Source organism: Rattus norvegicus, chromosome 5, assembly GCF_036323735.1.
Source record: "Rattus norvegicus strain BN/NHsdMcwi chromosome 5, GRCr8, whole genome shotgun sequence".
NCBI classification, from domain to species: domain Eukaryota; kingdom Metazoa; phylum Chordata; class Mammalia; order Rodentia; family Muridae; genus Rattus; species Rattus norvegicus.
In genome coordinates, this window is record NC_086023.1 from 96,157,587 (window position 1) to 96,178,806 (window position 21,220).

At 35.9% G+C, this 21,220-nt stretch overlaps 1 protein-coding gene across 44 annotated transcripts in view; it reads right to left on the minus strand.

The window, feature by feature from the left end:
- The window catches only part of Ptprd (protein tyrosine phosphatase, receptor type, D), a 2,322,278-nt gene that overhangs the window by 1,064,366 nt on the left and 1,236,692 nt on the right, over positions 1-21,220 (minus strand). The gene's annotated exons all lie outside the window — the stretch shown is intronic.

Sequence of the window (21,220 nt, forward strand, 5' to 3'; positions counted from 1 at the left end):
ATTGTGGTCTTCATAAAACACATCAAGTGAAGTGTTTGTTCTCTGGAGTAATACCACATAATTTGGGAGGCATAAAAAGTTCATTACTAAAATTAGAAAGCAAAGATAGAAGGATGGTCACAAATTGGAAATCAGCCTAGTTCATATAAATCCCAGATCTAGACCACTCAGAGTTATTTAGTGAGACCCGCATCATTATCCCAAAACAAAGGAAAGCAAAACAATTCACCTCATTTGATAAATGTAGTGAGACCCTGTCTCAAAAACAAAACAATAAAAACCCTAGTTCACTATTTAGAATTACAATAAATATATATTTGTTGCAATAAATATCATTTTGATATTAATGTAGCATTGACCCTTGATGATATTGGCATGTATCATTTCTGAAGCACTGATAGAATGGCATTCTCAACACCACCAGTATTGACAACTAGTGTTGTTGTAACCTGAGGATATAATTTCGAGGAATAACTATGTTGCATCCAAATTTAAATGAGTACATTGTACATAGAACAACCATGAGATTATAATTAAGAAAAAGATCTGTAAAATAATGACTGAATGATAATTTCACTAACAAATAAAAACACGAAAGACATCACTGGACCTATACCTCATTCTAGAACTTTAACTCTAAGTGTTAGGGTGCTTTTAAACAGGAATTCTTTTGAATGAGTATTTATGGGATGTTTTATTTTCTCTTTGAAAAGTATTGATTTTGAAGTCTTATAAATAAACAGCTCTGACCTGTCTATTTGTGAATCATTGAGAGCAGGCTGCCCAGGAACAACGAATGATTTTCATTTCCTGCAGGTGAATCTTATTGATGAGAAAGCAAAAGAAAGGGAACACATAATTTATAATGCCACGTACAATTCCTAGAACTTGGCATTTCTGAAGAAAGTGTATAGGTATAAGGAAGCAGACACTTAGAATTCTACAGGGAATGACAAGTTACAAAATAAGCCCAAACAATAGAGTTCACAGGACACAGAACCAGTTAACCCTGGTGCATATCAACCATATTTCTTATGTTATGGTGATTCTCTTTTCTTTTCTTTTTTTTCAGAGCTGGGGACCAAACCCAGGGCCTTGCCCTTGCTAGGCAAGCGCTCTACCACTGAGCTAAATCCCCAACCCCTGTTATGGTGATTCTGATGTGTAAAGTTATATGGCTTTAAAGAAAGTAAGAATATGAAAATACTTATTAGGTGAATAAAAACCAAGAAGCGATAAAATAGGATCCTTTGTTTTCAGTAAACGAACATGCAATATAAAGAAAATACAGCTAAATATATTAATTATAAAATGATATCATGAAAGTATATGAAATTCTTTATCTTACAGAGATTAACTAAGAAAACTGACTTAATCAATGTTACAGTGGAGCAATTTATGTAGCCTTAGATATGATTTTATATTTTGATAAGAGGATATTAAAATTTTGTACATAAAGAATTAAAAACTTTATAGACATTAAAATGTGATAAATATAATTAGAGGGAAAACAAATAATATTGCAGACAAACATATCATTTCAAGACAACAGTATATTAGCTGTCTTTTGAAAGCAAGGCGCCATGTAACCAAGGCTGTCCACTTCCTGATTGCTAGAATTACTGCCTATGCCCCAATACCTAGTTTATTTGATGCTAATGGTTTATCTCCGGACTTCCTGCATACCAAGCAAGCTTTCTACCAAGTGAGCTATGTCCCTTACCTGAATACATTGGACTATTTAAGTTTACACTAAACCAAAAGACACAAGTACAAAGAAATCTTGGAAAAATGTGAAAAATTTCAAGGCAATAAGGGAAGAAAAATGGTTAAATTTAACTATATATATGTTATAGCCTAAAATTATTTTTTGTATAATAAAGTACATTTCAAATATAAATTATACTACCAATTGAATAGGCAATTTTAGTATAAATTTTGTAAATTTTAAAAATTATAATTCTTAGGAATGTCTGCATAATTTAGAAGAGTTCAAAAATATAATGTAATTGAATGACTACTATGGACACTTTGCTACCAATACATACCATGCTGAGAAATCGTATCTTAGGACGTTACAGAGGTGAGCTAGTCTCATTAAAGCTGTCATAGAGGCGCTCAGACAAGAGAACAGCTACTATGTCTAGGAACAGAGAGGATATCATTCATTTACACATATCAGAATTAAGTATAATTTGAGAAGCAATGTGAAAAACAGTAAATTGCGGTCATAAGAACATGTGGCATTTCTATAGCCCAGTCTCCACAAGTTCTGGATTCCTAGCATAAGCTAATAAGGTCGACTTTCTGTCTTTCTCCAAGTAGTCAATTGGAGACCTACTGGAAAGTTGACATTTTGTATTCCAGATGAGGAATTGAGTTGGACTTACACTGACCTAAGAGGAGGTACACCTGAGTTATTAAACTGTTCGAAACATATCCCTGACCTTTATTTAGGATCTGAAACATACTCCATACACCCTCTATTTCATTTTGGAAGTATATTTGCTAAACTCTTTGCCAACTTACATTGTTATGTTTCAACTATGCAAAACAAAGCCACTGATCACTCTGTACACTACAGATTAGACCCCTGTATGCGTGTCTCTCCTCCACTTGCTGTGTGTCCTATTGAGTTTGTTTAACTTACTTGAGCCTCAGCTTCTTTGGCTGTGGAAGTTCTGGCTTAAGCTGCATCTGACTCTAAGATTGATCTAAACCAAAGTGTAATGCGACAGCACAAATCTGGCATGGACAAGCTACAGAGGGCAATCAGTATTAGCTCCCTTATCCTTATTGATTTCCATCTACTGTGACATTCTGAGCAATATTGCTATTTGCTCCTGGGCTGAGCCAGTCACCATAGCAGTGATTTTCACACAGACTAGCTGAGAACTAAAGCCTTTGGGGAGAACTGTTAGAACAGTGGAGCAAGTGCGAACTTTGAAAATCCTATTTTACATGGAGCAATAGAAAATCATAATCACGGACTAGCGTGAATTGATGCTAATCATACTGTGACTAAAGTGTCATCAGTGAAGTGTAAGTGGGGGGAAAAACGCTCCTGCCTTTAGGTATTATGACACTGATGCAAAGAATGTTAGTGGGATGACTTAATGCACACTTGCAATTTGGATAGATCTTAGAATTGTTTCACTCTCCAATGGAATCCTTGCCTGAAATCCCACCTACATGACATGCAGTCTCTCCACGTCTTTGCTCACTCTCAACATTACTGCATTTGCCATTATGCTCTTCTTAGTAACCAACTTACTAGTTTATATTTCTAGCCACAAATCTGTCTTTCTGGAGATCCAGCTTTCGGAGAACCCGCACAGTATAGAGGTCAAAAACAGGACGTAAGACCCACAGCATTTCAGTGTGAGGGCCGGGTCTATATTGGTCACATAATATTTGGCAGTTATATAGACTCCCAGGTTTCAGAGTTGTGCCTAATTTGTGTGACAATTTCCTGAATTTCTGTGGGATTTGGAAACTTTCCTGTGTATGTACTCATGAGTATCTATGTGTGTGAGGTCATGTATCTTCAGCTGTGTGTGTACATGTGTATGCATATGTATGGAGGCCAAAGGACAGTCTCAGGTAAATACTTTTCTTCTTCTGGGAAAAGGCCTGGAACTTGTTACACAGACTAAGGTGACTGTCCAGTGAGATTCGGTTTCTGCCTGAATCTTGGCCTTCCCAGCACTGGGGTCACAGTGTATGCCAACACATCTAGTCAAGTGTATATAAATTTTATATAAGAGTATTCCCTGAAATCTATAAACATTAAGGAAGTCTTCGTCATTACTGCTTGTGGTCGTTTTCTCCTTGCCTGCACAATATTTTATCACACAATTGGGAAGTCAGAACAACAGAAATAAAATGTTTTACAGATTTTTGGGGTCAGAAGGGGAAAAGAAGGCACATAAGGCTAGAGTCAAAGTGTGAACAGAGAGAGGGAGAATGGACCACTTGTCACTCTGAGGTCACAGTATCTGCTCCTGTCATCACAATTCCTCTGCTGTTCTATGCTTAGATCTCCTGCCTCTGTCTGATAACGATAGGCGTAATGGATGTCCTGGTTGGATAACACAGGGCACTCTCTCTACTTCAATATATTTAATTACAACTGTAATGATTTTTTAAGTTAAGATCCACTGACACCAATGATTATGAAGGACTAAAGTATCTTTGAAGCCTTTTCTCAGCCAAATACATTCTCCTAAATATTATGCTGAATTATTTATAAATTTCTCATCTTTTTTATGGACTCTATACACATTATGAATATAATATTTCATCATTTATAATGCAAATATTTCTCTAAAGTGGCCGTTTATATTTAATTGTGCTCAAAGCTTGAGCCATTGTAAATATTTCCTTAATGCTAATAAGGCATGGAGAACACAATGAAGCATTTGGAATGGATTAAATCTTAGTTCTTAATACGAAGAGAGTAACCTTTGTTCCTCCTAGGTGAATAGTCTTGAATCATACTAAATGATAAATGATGGCTGCCCATTGGAGTATTATTTGGTTTACCTAAGATCTATTAGAGCAATCTCTATACTCCCAATAGTGGACTTGCCTGGAAATGTAAGCAAGCCCCATAATGCACTGGGATGGTCTGGAGTGACTTCCTTCTTGTCTTTTGATTATCTTATGTACTTTGATGAGCTTAAGACTATCGAACTGTTGCTATAGACATAAGGGTGAACAAACCACTCAAATGATCATAGAAGAAGCACTAAAGAAACTTGAATATGGTTAGTATAAAAGATTTCTCAAATAAATGCATATTTCATGAAGAGTTATTTCATAAAAAGAGTAAGTGATGATGCGACGGAATGTTCTGGAGTATACGGAGAGGAAGACATGGGAGTAGGGCAGTTTTGATCATTGCAGATGCCAGGAAATTGTCAAAGAATAAATAAAAATATTCCTGAGATATCAAGTGATAGTTTTGATTCTTAGAAATTAAATCCCAGATTAAATAAAAGTATAAATTGCATCATAGATTAAATACAGGTATAAGAAAAGACTTGATTACACTCTGTGTGTATGGGTGGGGCAAATAAATATATCTTTTAAATAAAACCTTTAAGAAATGTATCTGTTTAGAAATTTACTATATCTTGATGAAAAGAATACTGTACCTGAGACACATATATATTTATTGTAATTTATAACAGCCGAAACTGTAAACCATATTATCTGTATCTATATCTATATCCATATCTATATCCATATCTATATAGTTACTTATATAACTATGTAGTTAAATATATTAAATATACATAAATGGAATATTACTAAGCTTAAAAAGAAATACAGTTTTTACAAAGTCACAGAACAAGTGAACTTTAAGCTGTGTGAAATAAAGAAAACAAGAAAGGACAAATGTTATACATTCTATTTATCTAAAGGCCTGCAGAGCAGTCAAATTCACTAAAAAAGAATCAGGGTGATGGTTGACAATGACAAGAGAGGACGATTCTGCAATCAGTGCAGAATTCAGTCTAGGCACAGACAGAGTTCTGCGGCTCAGCCATGACAATGATGGCACTGAGGTGCTAAAGCACTCAGTGTCAGTGAATTGCAGGATGAAAGGGGTTAAAATGGTGAATTTTATGCAATGTATATTTTTCTATAATAAAATAAAATGGAATGTGACAATTGGAGAAGTTTTGTATGGTGACAGTATTCAATCATTTTCATGATGTGAACCTTAAGGATACTGAAATTGCTTATCATCATTACATCCTACCATTTTATTGTATTGATTCATTTTTATTATATTACACAAATATAATAATTCAGTCCCTAAAATGTCTGAATTTCTCTGTTCTGTATATATGCTTACAGAATACTACTTTAAATTCTCCTTCTTGCAGCAATGTGTAAGGTGTGCAAAGTGTGTAAGACAGTTTGCTTCCCACTCACATGGCTGGGATTCCTTTACCACAGAAATGTTTCAGGAAGTTCAAGCTTGTTTTCTGACATAGGTTGTTTGAACTAGGATTATGATCAGCTAATTCCTCATTTATCAAGCAAATTAAGTTTTAAATTACAAGATGAATGCAAGTATTTCTCTATTAATGTTTGTTAATATTGGGAGAAAGTCTATGTCTTAGAAATGAGTCAAATATTAATAGAAGGAAACATTAGCAGATAGTTCAAAAGCTTTAACAGTGCCATAAGATTGGAAAAGAGGGTTGGGGATTTAGCTCAGTGGTAGAGCGCTTGCCTAGCAAGCACAAGGCCCTGGGTTTGGTCCTCAGCTCCGGAAAAAAGAAAAAAAAAGATTGGGAAAGAACCCCTTGGGTTGCTTATTAGGAAGTGGCATTCACTCAAGTCTTAGCATAAAACAAAACTAAAAAGGCCAACTCTAATGAAAAATGAGGTCATGCACAGAGCATGGAATGGGTGTTTTCATTTTCCTTAAGAAATACAGTAATCACATATCATTAAATACCAAGAAAATGCACAAGAAACATTGTAGACTGAGACAAAATTTTGGATCTGCATCCAATACATAAGAGTGAAAACCAAAATTTCCTGTCTGAGTTAAAATCAAACTAAATATCTGATAGAGAATTGATGTCAGTCATTTCATCATAGAGATATTTTCAAGCATGGACATAAACTTGTTAAGAGAACTGATTTAGTTCTAGAAATGATTTCTACGCACATGCGCATATACATTCATATACAGAAACAGATCTGAAATGCTGTGCGTCAGTCAGAGGAATAAAATCCACACAAGGATAAAGTAGAAATTCCCCATGAATAAAAAGTGCCTTTCATTCTAATTTGCTCGTAGTATTATAAATGACGTAAAATATGTTCGTGTGACTCTCAGAACACTGTCCTTGTGAAAGTGCTGGTTTTTAAAAGTTGGTGTGGGGGTTGGGGATTTAGCTCAGTGGTAGAGCGCTTGCCTAGCAAGCGCAAGGCCCTGGGTTCGGTCCCCAGCTCCGAAAAAAAGAAAAAGAAAAAAGAAAAAAGAAAAAAGAAAAAGTTGGTGTGTTATGTGTAATCTACTGAGGAGCAGGAAGAACAATGCTGACAGCTTTCGCTCGGGGGAGCTCTGTGCTGGGCAATTCACAGCATTGCCTCAGTTCATGGAGGCAGCTCTGCAGGTGACATAATTCCCTGTCTCACCAGCTTCTTCTGGTGGCTAGTCTGGAGGTTGCACATTCTAACCGCTACATTTGGCAAACAATTCTTCTGACTGATTTAGCTTATTCCCGGTGAGGGTGAAACAGGGTTTTCTAAGGTTGCTTACTGGAACTGTGTCTTCCTACCTAAGGTTTTTGCTTTCTTTATTAATTATCTCATATTGTTCATTACCTTGGAAAATAATTTCTCATCAGGCATATAATTTGCAAATATTTTTTATGTTTTTGTCTTTTCTTCATTGTTTCCGAGAGGATTTCATGCTCATGCTATGGGCCTCATTAATAAGTCATGGACTATGCTTTGTTGTGTAGCCACACAGTCCATGCTATACCTCCTGTGTCAGGAATATTCATTTTATATTAACTTAATACACATCATCATCTGCAGTTAAGCAGAATATTGCTTTATTATTCAGGAAATTATTCTATCTGTTAAAGTTAAGAACAAACAACATATTTTTATCTTACTTTGACTTATTTCTTTAAATTTTTATTGTATAAAATGACCTGGGAATACTACCTATATTCTTCTTCTTCTTTATAAAGAACATTTTATATTTCCTTATAGAAAGATCAACTTGGACATAGATCAAAACAAAACAACACTAAAAAACCCCAAATACTCCAATTCTCAATGTGTGTATCTATGAGAAACATAAACTTTGTTTCTTTTCTTTCTAATTTTTTTATCAAATACAGAGTCCTGATGCTTAGCTTCTCTCAGTTTCCCTTTGTGTGGACTGAGTGTCCTTGAAGGGTTAGAGAATTCCAGCCATTTCTCTGACAGACAAATAAGGCCATACCTCTCATTTTTTTATTTATTGTCTTTTAACAGCATGATAGTAATATTTCAGCATAGTTTTAACGTTTTCCCAAATTTCACTATGTGGCATTCCTAAGTGTCTTGGATCTTTACTCTGGTGTCCTAGATTACTGTAGAAAATTCTCCGCTGCTAGATATTTTTCAGGGAAGTGCTGCAATGGCAAAGAGAAGACTGTACCATTTTGGTAACTGTAATTATGATGACTCTGTAGTGTGCCATACAGACAAAATGTACGATTACGGATTTTTCCCACTTAGCCATGTGGTTAACACAGATCATCTCAGTGTTGATTCTGGAGAAGGATCAGATGTCATTAACAGAATGGCTCTGAAGCTGGAAGAAAGACACTTGTCAGCTTCAAGAAACATTTAGGCTCTCGGAAGGAACGCCTTTACATACACCAAACTGCCGTGTGAGCACGATGTGTTTCCTGGGTAGAAAGCTTGGAAATTGTCTTCCTATGACGTCATTCTTTCAGTGTAAATTCGGCTCCTTTAACAACGGTATTTGCTGTGACCCAACCTCAACAGTAGTCAGGAGGAAAGAAAATCCAGACCATCAATAAAAGACAGCAGTTTACCTCTGGACTACGGATTTGGATATCAACAATCTTGCTGCTGTATTGCGAGGTTCAGCTTTCAAAACCATCTAGCAGTATGGTCTCTGAGCGATGCGAGCTCTCTACACTGTCCGTATGTGGTGTATCCCATCAACAATCTGTCGTGTTTTACACTTCTGTCTGATTCTTAGAGTCCCTTGAAAGTTTCTGGATGGTATTAACTGTGTCTTGCCAGAAGAAAATAGGGCTGTTTACAAAACATCTTTAACAAAGCTAGAATGACTCTAGCTTGGGCAGGAAAAGACAAGGTTGTGTAAGTGCTGTAAAATGGCACTTCCTGTTTCAACAAGCCTATTTCAGGACAAGAGGACCAGGGGATGGACTCACTTCTTAATACCCTTTACCATGTTTGCACATTTATTAATATTTTTACAAATAGTATCAGTAAAGTGCGATAATTTGGCTAGGAAAGTATTTTCAATCAGATCTTAGCATGTTTTACACACATGACTGCACTAATTTTTTATTAATTTGAAGACTGACTTTACTTGTATTTATTAGTGAGGATATGCTTGAATTAAAACTGTGATGGATATTGAACACATTTAAAACACACTGTACATTTTATTCCAGGAAGGTACATTCCCTCTACCCCCAACCCCCACAAGAGATATTTCACTTTCTTAATTTTCCAAGATCATTACTTGATAGGAACTATGTCCTTTTCTTATGTTTTATGTGTCATTTAAAAGATAAGTTTCAAAACTTGGCAAATAAATCTATGTTTCGTTGCATTTTTTAAATGTTTTATATTAACTGTTTCAGAATTTGATGCAATGCATTTTGATCATATTGATCCCACTATACCAGCTCCTCATCTATTCCCTTCTCCCGTTCACTCAGCTTCATGATCTGTTCGGCTCTTTTCTCCTTCAAATCTTAGTATCCAGAATGTTTTAATCTACTACATCTGTTTACTGAGCTTGTATAAAGGCTGACACCATTAAAGGAAACTGACTTTACTTCTCCCAGAAGGAATCAGATGGCAGGATTTCATCAACTAACAGTGAGACTTTGTGTTACCCATCCCCCAGTTTCTTAATATTTGTCTGTCTTGAGCTTATGAAGGTCTTGTGCAAGCTATCACAATTGCTGTGAGTTTTAGATGCACACTCTCCTTGTTGTGCCTTATACTTCCTGAAGTTACTCACCACCTCAGTCTTTTACAACCTTTCTGTCTTATAGTTATTCGCTCCTCTGCATTAGATAAATGGAACTTGAAGGTAGGGATGGGACACAGACTTATCGTTTTTGAGTACCACTATGTCTCTTATTGGCATATTGACCAATATGCAAAGCTATGTCCATTGAGATGAACTGTTAAGATTAAGTTTTTCTGATAGGGCATGAATTTAGTTGGATTTTTAATTTAGATGCAGCTTATTACAGGATTCTTTGTCCAGCTTTCGTTTGGCTTGAAAATAGTATGCTGTAGAGTGATATTTAAATACAATCCAGGTTGAACAGCACAATCTGTGGACATCATTTGATGTGGCCACATCATTTGTGTATGCATTAAACCTGTACTCAAAATTCATTTTATTTCCATTTACCTTACAAAATGCCTTCCTTATAGGGCTTGTGGACTTATGATAACTTTTCTAACCATTTTACCTTCTAGAACATAAATAGATTCCTTGCCATTTTAAAATTTATTGTTTTTATAAACAACCATTATTGTGATTGTCACATGCAGGTGCTGACTGTTTGCAACCTCATACAATGAAATGAGAACTTCATGCCTAACTAGGGCCAGTGGGACCTGCCACTATAATGACTTTTTCATGCTTCAATATGTTCACTCAGTTCTTTTAATGATGTTTCTATTCGACAACTTGGAAACATCCAGATTGAAGAACACACTAAATGCAAAATACCACTGAATTAGTACTATAGTTTCTTTTTTTTTTTTTTTCTTTTTTTTTTCTTTTTTTTTTTTTCTTTTTTTTTTTTTTATTAACTTGAGTATTTCTTATATACATTTCGAGTGTTATTCCCTTTCCCGGTTTCCGGGCAAACATCCCCCTCCCCCCTCCCCTTCCTTATGGGTGTTCCCCTCCCAACCCTCCCCCCATTGCCGCCCTCCCCCCATAGACTAGTTCACTGTGGGTTCAGTCTTAGCAGGACCCAGGGCTTCCCCTTCCACTGGTGCTCTTACTAGGATATTCATTGCTACCTATGGGGTCAGAGTCCAGGGTCAGTCCATGTATAGTCTTTAGGTAGTGGCTTAGTCCCTGGAAGCTCTGGTTGCTTGGCATTGTTGTACTTTTGGGGTCTCGAGCCCCTTCAAGCTCTTCCAGTTCTTTCTCTGATTCCTTCAATAGGGGACCTATTCTCAGTTCAGTGGTTTGCTGCTGGCATTCGCCTCTATATTTGCTGTATTCTGGCTGTGTCTCTCAGGAGCGATCTGCAGACCGACAGGAGCCGGATGTAGATCGCTCCTGAGTACTATAGTTTCTAAAGTTGTTCAAAACTGGAGAAGGGGTTTGCTGTACTGGTTGCCTAGTATGTGAATGACCCCACGATTATTCCCAGCTCTGCAAAACTAGATTTAAATAAACGCAGTTGTCAGTGTACTCCTCAGAACTCCTGATTCATAAATAAACAATAATCACAGAATTTTCAAGATGTGGTATTTCAAGTCTTCATTATTTCTCTCTAGTGATAGCTAGAAAATTGGTTTTGTAATCTCTGTTTCTATATATTTTATAGGTTGAACAACACAATGTCACAATGCAGATGTGATATCCCCATAAAAATGATGACTTTAACAATTGCTCTCTGTTTGAACATCATTGTCTGACATATTTGCCTGCAGTCAGGCATTGTAAGAAGTGTAAGAGGTTTCAGCCAGACCCTCATGCAAAAGTGTCCCCAGGAGGTTTTCACCTCCAGTGGGTGAATAACCTTCATGGTCCCACAGAGTAAGATAAAACTGAGAAAATGAGACAGACGATAAAAGAGCAAAGCATGGGATGTCTAAAAGTCAGGTTAGAACACAAGTGGAACCATTCTTGAAGACCAACATAGCATGGCAAATCTTTCACATATATTTTCAAAACATTGTGTGAAGGAATGTCACTATTTCTTTTACCATTGAAATATTTCATCCTCCAGGTGATTTGACCACTGTAATGACTGCATGTACAGATGCAGAACCCAGAATAGCCTTGGCCAGAGTGAGTGCAAGCAAGGGGGAGAGAGAAGGCATCCCATGAAGCACTCATCTTTCTGTGCATATTGTATACATGAGTTCATTTACTTTTCTTAACTTTGAAATGGATGACACTTTTAATTTCCATTTCGTCTTGAAGGTACAATGCTATTAATAAAGTGAATGCACCAGAAATTCATGGGGGGTAAAGACACAAGTATAGCTTGTTCCTTCATAAGATCCCTTGATTCTGTTCTTTATTCTCCAATTATCTAAACATTGGCTGCAGCAGAAAGCTACCCTAACCACCTCATGGTCTCTAAATATATGTATGGAAAAGGGTACTCTGGGCTTTGTGTCCTTTTTACTTTATAATTAAAGGATCATCTCAAGGAAAAGCTAGAACATTCAGCTGGGGGAAAAAAAGAAAGAAAAAGACCAGGACTTGTGTATTCCAAGCTTAGATGGATCATGGGTGTGCTTGGTTACAGTGGTGTCTTACCATGTATATTTGCAATATCTAGTGCCATCTTGCTTTTCTGTCTTTATCTGTAAGTAATTGGTAAAGTGGAGAATACCTGGGGCAGGCATCAATAGCGAGAAACAAAATGTGGATATTTATCCCCGGGAGAGACAACCTCCTAACATGCTTCATATAGAACCAAAGTGCTCTGACACAAAGAAGTGGTTTTGAATCCCCTCTAGAAAGTCTAGTAAAATACCTTAGTAGAGGTAACAGAAGAGTAATGTTATGCCCTAGAAAAACACGTGTATATTGTTACAGGTCCACTGAGGCTGCACAAGGACAATGATGTTTCTTTGAATCATTCTGATTCCTAAGAAACTGTTCAAAATACCATGAAGTTTTTCATGGCAGGGTGGGACTAGGAAGATGAGAGGGAGACAACAAAATATTAGAAAAAAATTAAAACATCAAGTTTCTAAAAGTTGAAATGTGTGTAAATAAAACTTAATATTGTGATTAGTTTTCCTGTGTTCGTTTTCTGTCTAGGACTTTTAAATAAAAATTAAAAAGAAAGAATTTAGAAGTATGTTTTGGCTAGTAGAATTTCTGGGCAATTGACTGTACCCATTGGAAAATTAAGAAATCAAAGAAAATGAAAGAATCGCTTGGCCTCCTGATCATAGCATGGCAAAACAAACCCCCTTCATACCCAAGAGAAGTAAGCAGCCATTTGTGTCAAATTCATAGCTCAGAGTCTTTCAGAGTCTTTTGTCTAACATAACTAAGCTAGGGAAAAGCACAGAACATTTCAGTTATGTGCTTGTCCAATGCCAGGAGATAGGAAGAAATGTGTTATGATCACATGGCTATGAATTTGGTTTCTCTTCTGGAAATGCCACTGTGACCATTAAAGACTAATATTTAAAGGAAGTTTTTGGAACATACACACTAATGGAGCACAGCTGACATTGGTCAGAGTCTCAGCTTCAGTACCTTATGCTATTAGTCTGCGTGGTCATGTGAAATCCCAGAGCTGGAGAAATACATGTCATTTATTTCCTAGCAAGGACTCACTACCTTAATAAGTCAAGTTGGTTTTTAAGATGGGTTGAGGGCATTTCTAGTAAACACAGTTTAGAACTCCTATCATATGCATGCTGGTCAGCCTATGTTATCCCCCCACTGGATTTTAATAAACTGATTCATTTAGAAATTAAGTAAAATTATTGAGAGACATTTAACTTTTGATTCTTTTATACATACAGCATGATTTTTTTCTTTTTAAATGAAGAAAAATGTCTTTCTTTAATCTTTGTTTTTTAGAGTGGCTTCAGTGGACATGAATTCTTGCCTAAAATGTTCTGCTATTTTACCCTTACAGGCTTTCTGTAAATATTTGCTTTAAATAAATGAATATAACATGCATTGTCTGTGCTGGCTACTTTTGAGCACAAAAGTTCATGTGGTTGGTAGTAACCAGTCTCTTAGTAAAATAAATTAACATTGTACTGGGAAAACAGACAAGATCTTCCTTGAACACATCAGGCACTAAGGGGAAGGCTGCCTTCAATCATGTACTGGCCCAAACACAAGTTTATAAGGAAGTATAATTCAAAAATCTATTCTAATAGAAAATCCTTAAATATATTCGATCAAAAATTGCCATGAGATTTAAAACAAATCATTTTTATTCCTATAGCAAGGGAAGTATGTGACATACTATACTATAAATTATATTGGTAATTTTTCATTGAGGACAGAGTCTGAAAACATGAGACAGTCACCCTTGCCTCTCTCTTCAACCTCAGTCTGAAATGTATTTATTTCAAGTACCCTTCAAAACTCCCTGTCCTAGGATAGCTTGACCCTAGTCCTTTTACAGGGGGAATGAATCTCAAATAGATAAAAACATTTAAAAAATTCACTCCCTGGAGAATAACTCTAAGGTGAACTATTTCCAACAGAGGTTGTTTTTGTTTATCCCACAGTAGAGAAACGCCTATAGTGGGGAAGAAAACTCTAAGTCCTGTGTGGAGTATCTTCTCTGTTCTGCCTGGAAGTCTCTCAGTCAGTTTAACGGAACGCCTACTTCAGTAGGTTGTCTTCAGTCTTTATTCAATGATCAATCAGCTGACATTATTGATCTATCTGCTACTTGAGGTTAATTTTTAGCTTTTGCTAACGTTAAACTACATGATTAAGAATCTTATTCATTTGAAACTGGAAGTAGATCAATCTCCATACAGAACATATATGTGCACTAATAGGTAAAATTCCCTATTGCTATCAGAAGCAATAAATTAAACATGGCTTTCTGAAATAATGAGTAAAAAAATCCAATATTTTTATCACTATTTCAGAAAAAATGAAGGCCCAAAAAGTGCATATGCTCCTGTGTGTGTCTGTGCTTGCATGCACATATGCATGCCTGTATATGGGTGTGTGTGTGTGTGTGTGTGTGTGTGTGTGTGTCTGTGTATATAATGTGTATTCAGCTTACAAATGGGAGACTATGGGATTCTCTGTTAAACTGAGCAAGAAACTTAAATCTTGAATTTTGATTAGCTTTATCAAATATGAAGTAAATAAAATGGCAACATTTTCATTATATATTGTACAAAAATTAATATTTCTAAACTATATCAAAGAAGAAGAATATGTAGTCATATAGTATGATATAGATAGTCATTGTGTTTTACTGAGATGCTGAAAATAAAACATTGTAATTACTGATAATTTACCTTTATAGCCATAGCTTTCATTTCTATCTCCCTTGGCTTGTGTGATAGTTTGAATTAAAATGGTTCCATGGCCATAAAGGGATTGGTACTATTATAAGGCATGGTCTTGATGGAGTAGCTGTGGTTTGTTGGAGGAAGTGGATTCCTGGGGGCAGACCTTGAGGTCTCAGAAGGTCAAACCTACTTAGTTACTCAAAGTTTGCTTACTGCTGTCTGCTGATCTGGGTATAGAACTCTCAGCTCTTTATCTAGCACCATGTCTACCTAGGCAGCCATGTTTCCAACCATGACAATAGTGAAGTAAACCTCTGAAAATGTTTTCCTTTATAAGAGTTCCATGGTCATGAAGTTTCTTCTCAGCAATAACACAACTGACCTTAATTAAGACAGCTCGGTTTATATACAGTGACATAGAAGAACTATCAGCCAACAGTGTTCATTTACTCATTTCCATCTTTTGAGTCTTTATTTATGTATCCTGTATTAAACATGCTTTTCATGTTATCTAGGCAGCATCTAGGAATACAGCAGGAAATAGTCTAGCATGATATACCAAGTTTAGCTTTTTAGCTTTTAGTAAAAAGAGCTGGAAACATAAGCAGATTTTTGCAAAGGTGTGGCTCATAAGAGCTCAAAAGAAAAGAGAAACAGAAACCAGTAGCTAAAGAGCATTATGTGGGGTAAGGGGGGCAAGCAAGGTGCTAAAGTCCATCCTGCTGGGTGATCCTGGAGCAGTGCCTTGAATACTACTAAGAGAACATAGTTGATTTTTGAGAAATGTGTGCAGAGAAATCAGACATTGTGGGTCTTTAAATCCTCAGGTTTTGTAGGATAGTGGAGAAGCTGGAATATGTTAAAGACTGGAATAATGAAAGGATGAGGAGGAGGAGGAGGCCCTGTTCATTTGGACACAGAATGAACAAATTAGAGGACCACTGTTTGTAGACCAGTGAGACATTGTAGCATTTGCAACAAAGATATGCGAACTGGAATAAAAAATTCTACTTTGGCCTTTAGTTATCAGGAGATGAATTGAACAAATCTGAACTGTCAGTGAAACGTGCCCATGTAAATGGAGATCCTGCCATCCTGTCATGCCCAACTTATAACCCTCTTTCTGAGATTCTCTAGTCCTCACTTGGAAGGTGGAACGTAAGCTGTTGAGTCAGAGCCAAGGGTGATGTTTTAGGTTTCATTTCTCCAACTAATGAGTATTATTTTGTGTTATGACAGTTGAAAGAACAAAGAAAGAGGAAGTAATTATACAGTAATTATACTTCTTGTCTTAGCATTGCTGTCAGCCACTAACTACTTCATGGAGCTACACCTAAGGCACAGACACAGACCTTTCAAGATTTGAATGTCCTAATATTGGAAAACTGTGGCTGCGTGACTACAGGAGAATCATGTAATCTGCCTCTCGGTCTCCTCATTCATAAACCAGTTATTACCCACGAAATGGGTATGACTGCTGTTTTGCACATAGTAAGCCAATGGAAACATGCTTAATGATAATGAGGTTTATAATGAAATGTATTGATTACAGGGTGGAATTTATCAAAATATCCTGATAACCAGATGGTCTTTATCCAGCACGTACCATTCATAGTTGTCCTGATGGTAAATAAATCACTTTAAGTGCACAAATTGACTTACTTTCAGAAATGCTAACATGTTCCTGAAAATAGCGGCTGGATGGAGAGCTGATGGGTAAATTCTATATATACTACTAATTTTCTAGCTTTTTGTTTGGAATGAATGTCCAAATTAAAGGTGATTTAACATATAATATGTCATAATATTTTATAAAAGATGCACATAGCAAGGTTTCAAAAACGAGGCTAAAAATGTATTCTGATTTTAAACGATGTTAAAAAGGGGAAAGTCATACTTGAAATGACAGCACTGTGATTATTGGAAATGAAATAATCTACAATTTTGGGCTAATAAGTAAAATGTGAAATTCACTATATCAGGCTATTTCTGCCACTAGAGAACCTTAATTAGAAATCTCTAATTATGTATGCACATGCCAAAATGTAAGTACTCCAGCAAACGAGAATTTACATATACAATGATTTTAATCAGAGCAACTATTTGATTGTACAATTATCTGTTTTGCAACCCAAAATTTGAGTTCTGTCCTTGTGATTCTGCATTTATACAGGTACCCAATTATTGTGTTGGTGCAACTTTGAAACGCATGCTTGATAGGTTATGCTGTTGGTTCTCTTGCATTTAGAGCATTGTGGAAGCAATTTTGCTTAACTCAAAACAGAACTTACTAGATCAACATAGGAATGCGTCTTCATTCTACTTATAACTGGAGAATTCTGTTTTACTTCCAACCTCTGCTAAGAAAGCCAAAATATGAGCTTTTTTTGCCTCATGCAATTTGTTGTTTTCTTCCTATTTAGAATTTTGTTCAAAATTTGAAGACAAGTCTGCTTCATAGGGAGAAGCCTTCAGTGGCAATAATACTGAGTTCACTCAATTTTCCACACTGTTAGTCCCTAAATGATGGGAGTAGGCTGTTGATCCCTGCCACTTGTAAGCAATAGAGAAACTTTAGAGCTGATAAAATACCAGATTTATAGTCCTGAAGACAGATGTTCTCTGTCGAGATGCTGGGAAATGCCTTGAGAAGCAGGGAGGCAGAACTGCATTTCTTTGTGGTCTTTCTGGACAATCAAGAATCTCCTTGGCTCTCTGTGAACGAGGTGCGATAAATTGGGTCACCTGTTCACAGAGACAGAGCTTTGAGTAAGTGGGATATTGACCTCTAGCTATGTCATAAGGGCAGGACAACTGAAGTATGGGTTGCTTCCTATGCAAAATGATTCACCATCCCATATAAGGGCTCTACAATTCAGATAGGCCACTGGTAAAAGCAAGAATATCATCTTCTGAATCTTCAGAAAATGACTTTATGTGTTTAACGTAGTCTCTGAGGATTACATTCAGACATGATGTGACACTGTAATACATCACGGGATTCTCTTCTCCATAGTTGCAAGTAAAAATGTACCTGAAAGAAAATCCTGAATGAGGCATGAATAGAAAACTAATTTGTAAATGCTCAATCTGGCATCTTTTACTCCAGGAATGTTTGTAATCACAAACTATAAAGGAAGCCTTTGAATGCTTCTGGGTTCTTTAACTTTAGGCTTTGCTGTCCCTTTCAATATTGAGTTTTCTATAACGTATTTCATTGTGGGTATGAGATGGCCCGTGCTATCTCATTCATAGGCCAAACTGCCTGTGGTCTCTCTGTACAGTGCTTTATGTGGCTGTTGCTGTTGTTTGTTTTGAGACAGGGATTCTCCACCACACCCTGCTGTCCTAGAAGACACTATGTAGACCAGGCTGGCTATGAACCTAAAGAGATACACCCCCTGGGAGTGAGGGACTTTACCTCCAGGAAGCGAGGATGGTTAAAGGCACTCACGGTGATGCTGGCTATGCTTTAGTTTTCAGTCTTAGCTTTTAATCCTCCCAAGAGAGGATGCATTATTGTACAGAAGCTACTAATGTCCTGAGCTATCTTCAAAGTACTGGTCCTAATATCTCCTGTGAAAACCAAAACCTACAGATGCTTGAGTCATTAAAATAAAATTCAGAGTATTGCATGTATCATCCTAAATATGACTTACAATACCTACCAGTATCACTGTACTGAAGTCATTTTCTACTGAATTGTCTAGGGAATAAGACAAAGCAAAAGCCTGGACTTCTTCAGGGAAGATACAAATATGGCTCGTTATAAAAAATAATTTCACCCAACTGATTATAGCTCAAATGCAGTTCCCACTGCTACAGAAGGCTGACCATGTCTTCTATCAGAGTGAACAATGTCTTCTGGTATTCTTGTCCGTGTATAGTCTTTCTGTTTATCAATCCTTAGTTGAACTATGTAACTAATATTGAATAACTATGTCACAAGGAAAAGCACTTGCATTAGGCTTTTTCTTTAGATCATCCGTGGAACTGACCTGTATAGATACGACAGCTGGATTCTTCTTCTAGAAAGATATATCACTCGAAAAAACTATGTTATATGTCATTCTATGTAGAAAGAGAAGGCCCATAGAGGTAAATATGCTCTCCAGGGATCTCAATGTAGCTTCATGAAAGATCTACCAACATCTGATAAAACAGACTATCTGCTCAATAAAACTACAGAATCGTGTGGATAGTAAATGGAGTTTGGCTTAGTGTGATGAGCAATTCCAATTGATACAGTGTGTGCCTACTGTATGCTCTATTATGTCTTTGACATAGACTGTGGTGAATCATTTATTTGTCTGAAAATAACTATATCACAAAGGCTGTGAGATGAACTCAATAAAATAATCAACGTGAAGAATTTAGCAAAGTAGCTGAATTAGATTAGCACTTTATGAATGATGAGAGTTATATTAATTATATTATCACAGTCATCCCTCCTATTATGAAAGGTTCCACAACTACCAATATCAATGTCAACACTAAAACAGGAATACCTAAAAGCTAATGTATTCTAAATATCCTTAATATCTATCACCACAGAGAAAGTAAATCTAGAAATATATTCACTATAATTCATTTGATTTGTTTGTTTTACCCCTTGAGAGCTGAACAAGAGGAATAATCAGACTAGTAGTGTCCTTGTCCATTAGGAATGCTATGCAAAAGCAAAGCATTATGCTATATGTTAGGGGAGAAGTCAAGCATTCTCAAACACACCAATGGTAATAATGTTGGCTTGATTAAACCTACCTGTGCGCACTGGTTTTGCTTTTGTAATTTGTCTATTGCAGTACAATAATTTGAATACCTTCAAATTGACTAAAATTTTAAAAATATGTTAAAGTGCAGTTTATATTTCACTCACTTTAATGTTACTTCATTCAATGAAATTGATATTTGAGGATTTTAAGGTTAACAGAAATGAGAGTGAAACTGGTCATGGTGGCTAATTCATAACCAGATCTTTTCCTGTGTAGCTTAACAAAAAACAAGGCTGGTTTTGCTTTCACCCAAAATGTGTGTGTGCAATCAGGAAAGATCTCTTGATATATATATATATATATATATATATATATATATATATATATATATATGTGAAATCATGTAACAAATACAAGTAAATATTAGAGTTCTTAATACAGAGAAGAGGCAAAAGCGAGAATTACTTGATGGGGCTCCTTTCAGTGTGTTTACTAGAGCAATGACTCTGACATCACTTAAAAATTAACTGAAATTCAGACTTGGGCTGAACATAAGATCCACCTTACCAGAACTGACTTTAGAACATTAATTTATGTAACTCTCAAGGTTATTATCATTGAGATACACTCATGTAATAAATTATTTTTCTATATATTTTCCCTAAACCCTGTATATTATAAAGCATCTTATGTAGCTGATATCTAGTCCCTTTCCTAATAACATCTATGCTAACTTCATCTATATCATCTTAATTTCTTTATACCTAGCTTCTAGGATGGCCATCTCATTTTGTATCAAACAATTTGGTAGGGGAGTCCCTGTATAAATTCCTCTGCTTAAAATTTTCTGCTTATTACAGTGGTTAAGAAAAAAATTTAGCCATCGATCTTGGCTATATCTATTCTGAATTAATAAATCCATGGTATTTCTCAAATGTAAAATCTTCTTTTAAGTCGATCAGTATAAAGAGAATTTTCAATGCCAGTTCACTGGAATAAAATGCACAGTGATACCATGTTTACACAAGGTCACCAAAAAGAAGAGCAACTGCTTGGAAGAATTAAGTTGATAAGAATTATGACTCTAAATTTAATGTTTGGTAACCAATTATCTAAAATAGGGAAGCAACTAAATACATTAAGGTATATCAGTATTTTGCTTTCTGCCCTACAGATTAGTAGAAAAAAAAAGGTATGTATTCATAAGTGTTGAGTGTTTTATTTATACATGCACTATCAAATATTATATTTTCTCATAAGACATGTTAGTGTTTTTTAATTGATTAAGGGATTTGATATATGTTGAGTAAGTGAACATTTCTCTGGAGATGTTGAGAATTTGTTTATCTAACTTTTCTAAGTATTTGTTTTAATTGGAAGAAAATAAAAGACAAAACAGTAATGTAAAGTGCTTTAAGGGGTTTCTTTCAGGAAAACTAATTTTAAAATCATAGCCCCAATTAATATAAACGAATAAATCTCCTTTAATTTTAGAGGGATAAACATTTCACACATGTCAGAGG